This window comes from Balaenoptera physalus, assembly GCF_965194825.1.
Source record: "Balaenoptera physalus genome assembly, chromosome: 12".
NCBI lineage: Eukaryota > Metazoa > Chordata > Mammalia > Artiodactyla > Balaenopteridae > Balaenoptera > Balaenoptera physalus.
This window is the reverse complement of record NC_138897.1, coordinates 23,449,776-23,461,317: the sequence shown is the minus strand read 5'-3', so window position 1 is coordinate 23,461,317 and position 11,542 is coordinate 23,449,776. Positions and strand designations below refer to the sequence as shown.

Sequence of the window (11,542 nt, the reverse complement as noted above, 5' to 3'; positions counted from 1 at the left end):
TTTTTAAAAATGGGATCATGTTAAATTTATACATTAATTTAAGGGAGATTTGACAGTGTTATGAAGTCTGCTGTAGAACTTCAGGACATACTTTTGTCCCTGATAAAAAGATACATGGTAGGAGATACTATCCTTTCTGCCTTTTGAGGTGGTTCTGTGAGGGTGTGGTTGTCACACCTTCAATCAACACACCTTACCTCACTCTTTTTTTTTTTTTTTTTTTAATTTAGTGGGAGATTTTTGAATGAAATTGATAAGGGCTAAGGTCTTTTTTTTAAAAAAATTATTAGCACCTTTAATTATTATTTATTTATTTATTTATTTTGGCTGTGTTGGGTCTTTGTTTCTGTGCGAGGGCTTTCTCTAGTTGCGGCAAGCGGGGGCCACTCTTCATCGCGGTGCGCGGGCCTCTCACTATCGTGGCCTCTCTTGTTGCAGAGCACAGGCTCCAGACGCGCAGGCTCAGTAGTTGTGGCGCACGGGCCCAGTTGCTCCGCGGCATGTGGGATCTTCCCAGACCAGGGCTCGAACCCGTGTCCCCTGCATTGGCAGGCAGACTCTCAACCACTGCGCCACCAGGGAAGCCCTTACCTCACTCTTATACTAAAATACATTCCAGCCATACTGACCTCCTTGCTGTTTCTTCAACTCAACTGGCATGTTCTCTCTGCTCCAAACACCCCCTCAGCTCAGATATCTGCATGGCTCGCTCACCTCCCTCAAGGGTTTGTGCAAATGTCAACACCTCATTGAACCTACCCTGACTACTCTATTTAAAATTGCTGTTGCTTACATTCCCAGCTCTCCTAATTTTCCATACCACTTATCACCTTCTAACATCCTAGGTAATTAATCATTATGCTTATTATTTATTGTCTGTCTCCACCACTAAAATGTAAGCCTCAAGAGGGCAGAGATTTTTGCCTATTATATTCACTGCCATATTCCAAATGCCTAAAACTGTGCCTGGCATATAGCAAGTGTTCAATAAATATTTAATTGAATTAAAGGCAAAGAAGGTATCTACCTAGTAAGGGATTTTATTAAGAATAGACATTACATTTTTATCAAATATGAAATACCTTTTCAGTATCCATGGAAATAATCATATGACTGTTTTCTATTTTCATTCCCAGACATGGTAAATTATATATTACATTTCCTAATAGTAGAATATCTTTGCATTCCTGAAATCAACTTAGTCATGGTATATTATTCTTTTATAAGGTGCCTGATTTTGTTTGCTATTGTATTCATTATATTTAGATTTTTGAGTTGATACTAAAAGTGAGATTGGTGTAAAGTTATGTCATGACATATTTGTTTAGTTTTGTTGTTACTGTTATGTTAGCTTCAAAAATAATTCAGAATCCCCCTATCCACATTTCTGTTAATGTTTTAGAATCCATGTAGTATGGACTTTATTCTTTCTTTGATGTATAGTTACTTATGCATTCTCATGAATATAATCTCTGGGTCCTCAAATTTTCTATTTTGTTATGCTTAGTGTTTTATAAAGTTAGTTATATTATTTTTCATTTACACATTCAAAATTAAGCTAAAGTTAATGACCTCAAGAAAAAATCACCTCACACCATACATCCTTTTTAACCAGGTTTCAATTAACTGGAAAGTTTGTGTAATATTGTGTAATGAACCTCTCTCCCTCTTTCCTTCTTCCCTCCCGTTCCCCTCCCTCCCTCCCCCCTCCCTCTCCTCCTTCCTTCCTTCCCTCCCTCCCTCCCTCCTTGCTTCCTTCCTTCCTTTTTCCCCTCTTTCCATCCTTTGACATAATCTAATCTTTGCTCCAGTTTTAACTTTATTTTTTGCATAGAAACATTAAAAAAACCCCAAAACCCAACTCCTAAACTATGCATTTTCCTCCTTCAAAGCTCATACAATCCTAAAGCTATAAATTCCTTGTCTTCTAGATGATAATACAGAGGCCCAGGAAGTTCAGGTGTCCTGCCCACTTTCATTCTCACAGGAGAGTCAGAATTAGATCCCAGATCTCCAGTGCCATTTGCATTACACCACTGCTCCTCTCATTTGGTTGTGTGTGTGTGTGTCTCCCCTGTTCTGCTCTTCTTTCCAAGCCTTCTCCCTTCCACAGACAAATATTAAATACCAAGTATGTGCCAGCCACTGTTCAAGGTGTTAGGAGATATGAAGATGAACAAGGCAGTCTCTGTTTTCTAGAAAGTTACAGTTTAGTGAGGGACTCAGACAAGTAACAAATAATTACAATACAGCACGAAGATGGGTGCATATGAAGGTGATCAAAAGATACAAACTTCCAGTTGTAAAAGAACTAAGACATGGGATGTAATGTACAGCATGGCAACTAGTTATTAATACGGTATTGTTATTTGAAATTTGCTAAGAGGGTAGACCTTAAAAGTTCTCATTATAAGAAAAAGAAATTCTTTGGAACTATGTGTAGTTGTTACCGATCAGGGTCCTTGGGCTCTACCCTGCTTTTGCTCCCGGAACCTCAGAAGTGGCAGTTGTGTTTTGGCCTTTTTGTATCTTGTTTATAACTTGCCCCAACTGCGCATGCATGTGGTTATTTTTAGTCCCTTATAGTTTCTTTGTATTCTGTTGCTGGAGGAGGTGAGGAGATGTTTGTCCAGGTGCAAGCACTGCAGTAAAGGGTCCCAGGTCCCGGGTCCCAGCCTGGTTCATAGTGACAGATGTTAACTAGACCTATTGTGATGATCATTTCCAATGTATACAGATATCAAATCATTGTTATGTTGTACACCTAATGTTAGATGTCAGTTGCATAATTTTTATAATTCAATGAAAAACGAATTATATCTATCCCTTGAATATAAAATAAAAAATTAAATTAAAACATTTTTAAAATTAAATTCACTTGTTATGTATGGTGCATATCAAATGTAAATGGACAGAAAGCACAGTGGAAGGGGGTCACTAAATGTGAATGAAGGGTCAAGAAAAGCTTTACAGTTTTGGACTTGGGCCTACAAGGAGGATTCTGCTGGTGCTTGCCACTCCTCTAACTCAAGTGTTCTATCAACAACGATGCGCGTCTAAAAATATTCTCATTCCGGGGAAGCTGCTTCTGCCTAGAGAACCCTGTGGTTAGAGGCGCTGTTTTCTCTGTACAATAATCTCCATAACTCTTCCTTTCTGTTGGTAAATACCAATCCCCAAACCACTTTGGAGGTCTCAGTTCCATCCTATAGGCTTCTGCTCTCTATCCTCTAGGTAGAACCATCTCTGTGGTAATGTTCACAGCCTTCAGCAATCCTAGGGTGGTAGAAACTTATTCTTGGGAGGGCAGAAGATGAAGATGGTTACTTGTATGTCTAAAAAAGAGTCCTCTGGTAGTTAGTCAAACTTCTAAATGCTCACTTAGTGCATTGAGGTAACATTATCTATTTATCTAGCCCAGGAAATTTCTCAGTTTATTTACTCTTATCATCATTCCTAAACTAGTTCTTTATTTAAGACATTGTGGGTGCCTGCTGTGTGCTTATGTCTGGATAAGGCATTGTGAGATACAAACAATTAGAAGACATGCTGCCTGCACTGTCTTGTTCTTGACTGCCCAAAGGAGGTTTCAGTCTAGTTGGGAAGATAAGACAAACGGAAACCAAAGATAAATAATAAAGTAAGTCACTGTATAATATGTCTCAAATGGGACAATTTTTACTACTGAATGCAGAAGAGGTAGTGATTGCTGTAGAATATACCAGTTTGTATTTGCCCCAGATTTGCACATCTTCAAGCCTGTGATGATTATTTTTAGGTGTCAAGTTGGCTAGACTATAATACCCAATTCTTTGGTCAAACACCAGTCTAGCTGTTGCTGTGAAGGTATTTTTTAGATGTGATTAACATTGAAATCAGTGGACTTTGAGTAAAACAGATTATCCTCTATAATGTGGGTGAGTCTCATCCAATCTGTTGAAGGCCTTAAGAGAAAAGCCAGAGTTCCCTGAGTAGAAGAAATCTTGCCTCCAGACTGCCTCCAGACTCAAAACTGCAATATCAGCTCTTTCCTGGGTCTCCAGCCTGCCGGCCTGGCCTATAAATTTTGGACTTACCAGCTGCCACAATCATGTGAGCAATTCTTTAAACTGAATCTCTCTCTCCCTATACATACCTCCTATTAAGCCTATTTCTCTGGAGAACCCTGACTAATATAAAGCCCAAAGATTCTCATCCTCTTTCAACTTGGTCTTTAAGGTAAGAAGATGTTTTCACTGAGATGCAATCTCATTCATTTCTTTATCCATTCCAGAAAAATTTTATTAACTATCTATTTGTATGGTGGATCAAGAGTGTAGGCTTTGAAACCATCCTGTCTAGGTTTATTTTCTAGTATGATCTTCAGTTTTCTTATCTGTAAAATGAAGATAATAATGGTACTCTCAACTGAAAAAAATGCACAACCTGAAAGTTGAGAGTTATGTTTTATTCGGCGGGCAAAACTGAGGACTTAAGCCCAGGACACGGCATCTCAGATACCTCTGAGAGTCTCAGAGAGACTCCTCTGAAGAGGCAAGGGGGGAGCCAGGATATATAGGAGTTTTTGTAACAAAGACCAGGTAGTCAGAACATCAAAAAATTACTGTTAATTAAAGAAAACCAGATAGCTCAAGTTAGGAATTTAGCACTTTTGTATGTCTGGGAAGATGCAAGAGTCTGGGCTCATTGAAATCATTCCTTTGATACGCACCTCAGCTATCTGGGGCCAGTATCCTGTGTTTTCTCATCTTGAGTTTCCTCAGGGTGCACCATCAGGGGTGGCTGCAGGGTCTGATGATTTGGTGGTGGGCATTATGTTTCTATCCTGAGTTCCCTCAGGGCTCGCCATTGGGTGGCTGTAATGTGATGGCTTGATGGCTGCAACATCCTTTGTTTACTGATAGGGCAGGCAATATTTTTCGTTCATAGTACCTATCTTTTATGGTTGTTTTGAAGAATAACTGAGTTAATAAAAACATGCTTAAGTGCTTTCAACAGCTCCTGGCATGCAGTAAGCACTCAATACATGTTAGCTATCTCTGTTATGACTGTATACCAGGGGAACTGTGCCTGGCTTTGTAGAAACAATGATAAATATCATATCCAGTGATAATTATTAGCTCTTAAATTGCTCATGGTCTGTTTGGAGAGTCAGAGAAACAAATGTACAGTTCTAATAGTGTGCTAGGAATGTGGATGGAGGTGTGCACAGGGCCACAGGCCGTTCAGGGGAACACAGAGTTGGTGTTCAGAACCCTGAGCCATCTGGACCAGGAAAATCCATGGAATTTTCCATGGAAATCAAAACTGAGAAACCATAGTGTATTCAAGGGAACTGTTTGCCTGAAGTAAAGGGTGTGAGTGTAAGCTGGTGGGACATAATGAGGCAGATAAGCCTGGGGCTAGATGACGGAGGCCTTTGTTGGCTAGAATAAGAGATCATCTGATCTTTATCTTGCTGATTTTTAAAAGCCCCATTTCCCCAAGTGTTTAAAGCCTTTTGAGGTATTCTAGACGGGGAAGCCATTATAGCAAAACAAACACTTACATGAATGAATGAATGAGTAAATAAATGCCTTAAAAGCTTATGTTAATGGGAGAACAATGAATTGACCTGAATTTCCTGTGTGGTGGGTCTCGGTTGGGTGATTTTGCCTTCCCTGGGGACATTTGGCAATGGTCAGGAGACAGTGCTACTGGCAAGTGGGTTGAAGCCAGAGATGTTGGTAAAAGTCCCAGGATATGCACAGGACAGTCCTCCAAAACAAAAGCCGTCAGGTCCAAAATGTCAATAATGCTGATACTGAGAAACCTTGCTGTAAAGAACCTGAGAAATAAGGTTGGAGGTGGATGAGCACCTTAGCGCACGCCTTTAATGCTGTGACAAGGAGTTTGGAATTTATTGTACAGGCCATTAGGAAGCCAGTGAAGGTTTCTGAATAGAGGGTGATGGTGAAGGTTGTGTTCTGGAGGATTAATCTCTGTGTGGAGGGAACTGAAGGAGTTCAGGACATGTCACCCCCAAATAGGCCACTTTGGTATATTGATTATTTTGAGCCGAAGGCACTTGAAAAACATCAAATGCAGGGAGAGGCTTTCTCTGAACTTTCCTTATCTACTCAAGACAGATCCTCCAAAAGGAACTCAGTTGTGATAGATCCCCCTGCGGGGAGTTTCCTCCACCAGGGAGGACTGAGTCTTATCACAGGAGAGGAAACTAGAAGCTGACACGGCACCTAGACAAACTTTATCACAAACTATCTTACCTCCCATCTGTTCTTCGAAGGGCCCATTTATCTTTCTTAAACACCATTTATGCTCCTTTAAATTGCCTATATTCCCTTTTGCCATTAAGATGATATAAAACTCTCACTGCTTTTTTGGATATTCACTTTTTTCCCCCTGTGATATCCCCATGCACATAATATTAAGAATTAATAAATTTGTATACTTTTCTCCTGTTAATCTGCCTGTTGTCAGTTTATCTAGTAGACCCAGCTATTGAAACTAGCAGGGTAGAGGGGAAGCCTTTCGTCTCATACAGGACATTGGAGGGTAGAAGGGACCGAAGCAGAGAATCGTGTAGAAGATTATTGCGATTGTTCAGACTCCAATGTTAAGCCTAAGTGTTTGGGAGAAGATGGAGAAGAAAATAATGAAACTGATGGACATAAGAAGGTTGGAAAGGAAACTACTTTGGAGGAAGATAATGTTTTTTTTTTAGGAAAACATTCATTTTAAGGTAACATTGCAATTAGTGCAGAAATATCTCCCATGCAGACCGACGTGTCGACTGAAAAAAAAATAGACAACCTAAAAGTTGAGAATTATGTTTTATTGAATATTTGGCAGGCTTTCTGAGGACTTAAGCCTGGGAGGCAGCCTCTCAGCTCTGAGGGACTGCTCTGAAGAGGTAAGGGGGGAGCCAGGATACCTAGGAGTTTTTATGACAAAAACCATGTAATTGGAACACCAAAAGATTACTGTTAATTAAAGAAAAACCAGATATCTCAAGTTAGTAAATTTAGCACTTTTCTATATATGGAAAGATGCCAGAGTCTGGGCTCATTGACATCATTCCTTTGATAGGCACCTTAACTATCTAGGGCCAGTAAGTATCCTGTTTTCTCCATCCTGAATCCCCTCAGGGTGCACAGTTGGGTCTACTGCAGTGGCTGCTGGCTTGATGGCCACAATATCCTTTGTTTACTGATATGGCAGGCAACATTCCCATCCACAGGTGTGTGCTTAGGAAAGAAGACAGGACTGAGGTTATAGGAGTCAACAGGCTAGAAGTGACCAGCAAAATAGCAGTGGACTAATTCTTTGGGGGAAAGTGTTGGCAAGAGAAAAGCAGTAGGTTGAAGACTGAGGGCAGTTCATGATGTCTCTTCTCTTTCCCTGTTTTGTTTATTTTTTCCTTAAGGGCCCCCATTTCTCACCCGTGTTGTAAATGAGAAGAATGGAGGAAGGTGCTGCTCCCAGATAGCCTCACTCCATATTGGTATTCAAGATCCTTAAATGACTGTTTATTACATTGATTAGCCAAGTGTTTCCTGGAAGTCTGACTCCCATTTGAGGAATAATCCCTGAAAATTAGCCTGATCGTCTTTTTTTTTTAGCCTGATCATCTTAATGTTTCTTGTTACTTTGATCCTCAACCAGGCTAGACAGTATATTTGTAATCACTAACAGAACATTGGCTAGATCCCTTCCTTTCCCACTGTGCCAACACACCTGAGTTGGTGGCATTCCATAGACTGGATATTTTTGGATCTTGATTGCTGCTTTCCCTAATGTATCTCCTGTATCTTACCAGTATTTTTCTCTCCCACATACCATATATATATATATTTTAACATCTTTATTGGAGTATAATTGCTTTACAATGTTGTATTAGTTTCTGCTGTATAACAAAATGAATCAGCTATATGTATACATATATCCCCATATCTCCTCCCTCTTGTGTCTCCCTCCCACCCTCCCTATCGCACCCCTCTAGGTGGTCAGAGAGCACCGAGCTGATCTCCCTGTGCTATGCGGCTGCTTCCCACTAGCTATCTATTTTACATTTGGTAGTGTATATACCACCTACCATATTAACTACTAACTAGAGTCTCTGCAGATTGAAAACTTGATCTGGGTGGATAGCAATGCAATGAAGAAGGAGAGGGTATTGAGGAAAATAAAAAGTCAAATTTATTTGGTTAAAAAGGAGAAAAGCCATTAAAATGGCTTTTTAGTCAAGAATTACATAGAACCTTAAAAAGGAAGGAAACCTGCCATTTGTGACAACATGGTTGGACCTGGAGGATGTTATGCTAAGTGAAATAAGCCCAATACAGAAAGACAAATACTGTATGATCTCACTTATATGTGGACTCTGAAATAGTCAAACTCATAGAAGCAGAGAGCAGAATGGTGATTGCCAGGGGCTGGGTAGTGGAGGAAATGAGGAGGTGATGGTCAAAGGGTAGAAAGTATCATTACTTTAATGGCTTTAACTTATTTACTCAGAATTTAGGCTTTTTAAAAAAAATTCTTTTTCTATGAGAAACCATGCTGCAGTGAACTACTTTGTGTGTAGATCATTTTACACATATATGACAAGTACCTCTAGAGAATACCTTCCTAGAATAAGAATTGTTGAGTCCAAGAGTATGTGCATTTGTAGTTTTGATAGATATTCAAAACAACCTTCCATAGAAATATACCCAGGTTAACCTCCCACAATGCACAGGATGGTTCTTGTGTTCTTAAACTTATTTACTGTCCTTCTGATAGATAAATCATAGCTTCTTGAACTTTTCTTTTTACAGTGTGACTGAATATCTTTTCATACGTTCAAGAGACATTTTTTTTTTTTTGGCCGCGCCGCTTGTTACGTGGGATCTTAGCTCCCTGACCAGGAATCAAACCTGGGCCCCCTGCAGTGAAAGCTTGGAGTCTTAACCACTGGACCGCCAGGGAAGTCCCAAGAGACATTTTTAAAATTAGCATTCTTAATGTTCCCTGGGCCTTGTGAATCCTAGGCAAGGTCCAGTTTATCCATAGGTCAGCTGGGTCAGTAGCCTCCTGCCAATGGGCAGGACCTTAGCTTTCCTTCCTCTTGCTGATGTTTATTGAACTGATAGGCCAAGAGTTCCCTCTTCTTGTGGCTCGGAAGGAGCTCTCCCTGCGTAGAGGGTATACTGGTCCCTGCTGGCCTTTCTACCATCCTGTGCTCATGCTGTCCCTTCTTTCTCACTAGAGCCACCTGCCTCAGACCACTGATGTGTGGATGCCACATTCGATGCCCAACCCTGGCCTCTGCTGCACTGAACCAGCCTTTACCTCTGACTTTCTTGGCTGTCTGTTGTCATCCAGGCCCATCTGGAGTTCCATTCTTTCCTAGCTGCCTCTGGTCACATAATCTCAATGCAGCCAATGCTCTGCTTAGCTACCCATAATGATGACCTCTATCCTCTCTTTGAGAGCATGCTATACACCCAACACTGTTGTCTTAGTCAGTTGCTGCTGTAACAGAGTACCATAAACTGAGTAGCTTATAAACAACAGAAGTTTATTTCTCACAATTCTAGAGGCTGGAAAATCCAAGATCAAGGCACCAGCTGAGTTAGTGTCTGCTGAGGGCCCTTTTCCTGGTGTATAGATGGTTGTCTTTCCCCTGAGTCCTCACATGGCAGAAAGGGTAAGGGAGCTCTCTGATGTCTCTTTTATAAAGGCACTAATCCCAATTATGAGGGCTCCATCCTTATTACCTAACCTCCTCCCAAAAGCTCGACTTCCCAATACCAGCTCACTGGAGATTAAATTTCAACATATGAATTTTGGCAGTGGAGGGGGTAGGATGGACACAAATATTTAGTCGATAGCGACTGTGCTAAGTGTTCAGTGCTTTGCAGGAATTCTCTCTTTAAGCCTTTACAAGAACCCTATTTATTTTAAGGATGAGGAAACTGAAGCTCAGAGAGGTTACATAAACTCCCCGAGTGCAGACAGGTAGTGAGTGGAGGAAGCATTGGAGGAGTGAGAACTCCTTCTCTCTTTCTGTCTAAAGTGAATGCTGTTAATTGCCCTAGTGCTGGTGCTAACCAGATCTTGACTTCCGGGGTTCGCTCTTCGTTGCTTTCTGGGGTTTGCCACCGTGTCTGTCCAGCTCATGTACACCTTTCTCTCTGTCTCTCAATCTATTAAAAATGACTTCCTCGGGGCTTCCCTGGTGGTGCAGTGGTTAAGAATCCACCTGCCAATGCAGGGGACATGGGTTCATGCCCTGGTCTGGGAAGATCCCACATGCCACGGAGCAACTAAGCCCGTGCACCACAACTACTGAGCCTGCGCTCTAGAGACCATGAGCCACAACTACTGAGCCCACGTGCCACAACTACTGAAGCCCGCGCACCTAGAGCCTGTGCTCTGTAACGAGAAGCCACCGCAATGAGAAGCCCGCGCACCGTAAGGAAGAGTAGCCCCCGCTCGCTGCAACTAGAGAAAGCCCACACGCAGCAATGAAGACCCAATCCAGCCAAAAAAAAAAAAAAAAAAAAAATCCTTCCTCTTCAAATTGGCCGGGTCTGTTTTCAGGGAGATGAGTGGGAGGGGAGAAAAACCACCGCAGCGGCCCTCTAGCCTAGGAGCTATAGCCCAGAATGACTCAGGTCTTGAGGTTTACCCTTCAGATTTCCTCTTCCTAAGGCACCTACATGCTGCGGCAATGGAGCGGGAGGGAGGGAGTGGAGAAGGACGATTAAGGGCCTCACATTGTAGAGAACCCATCACTCCATTCGGCACTCCAGTTGCTACCCAAGCTGGCCCAACCCTCCATCCCAGATGCCTCCCTCAGGGGGATTTTTCTCTCAGGAGCCTCTTTGCCCTCCTTGCAATCTGGTTTCTATCAGGAGACCCAGGGCATCAGATCCTTGCATAGGTGGATCCCTTATACCATGTGGTCTCAAAAGACCCCCCACAAGCAGTTCTCAGGGTCTAGCAAGTCAGGGGCTGTCCCTAGACCATTGTTTAAGGATCCTTGAACCTTGCAGTGGTCAAGAGGCTCGCTCTGTGCTGAACATAGGAAGGCCAACTACACATACAGAAATGTCTGGGCCTTAACCCTGGTTCCATCAGACCATCCCTTAACATAATCTGTACCCTCCTCTAAGCCTTGTCCTCTGGTCTTGCCTGGAGGAAGGACAATGGACCAAACAGGCTCTTAAAGTTGAATTCACTTTCATCTGTATTTCTGTCCTTGTTCTCTTAGTACCACTGTGTCTCTCTTCTTTTTATTTTATTTATTTTATTTTGTATTTAACTATAGTTGATTTACAATATTGTGTTAGTTTCAGGTGTACCGCTTCAGATTCTTTTCCATTGTATGTTATTACAAGATATTGACTATAGCTCCCTGTGCTATACAGTAAGTCCTTGTTGTTTATCTATTTTCTATATAGTAGAGTATACACTACTATAATATTAATCCCATACTCCTAATTTATCCCTCCACCTCCCCTTTTCCCTTTGGTAAAATAAGTTTGTTTTCTAT

The 11,542-nt window shown here is 41.5% G+C and overlaps 1 long non-coding RNA gene across 1 annotated transcript in view; it reads right to left on the bottom strand.

Annotated features, from left to right (window-relative positions):
- Nucleotides 1-294: 294 nt before the first annotated feature.
- LOC309639458 overlaps nucleotides 295-11,542 on the bottom strand; it is a 32,778-nt gene continuing 21,530 nt past the window's right edge. Inside the window, exon 2 of the long non-coding RNA XR_014251665.1 lies at nucleotides 295-11,503. This is a non-coding gene — a long non-coding RNA (uncharacterized lncRNA). The remainder of the gene's footprint in view (nucleotides 11,504-11,542) is intronic.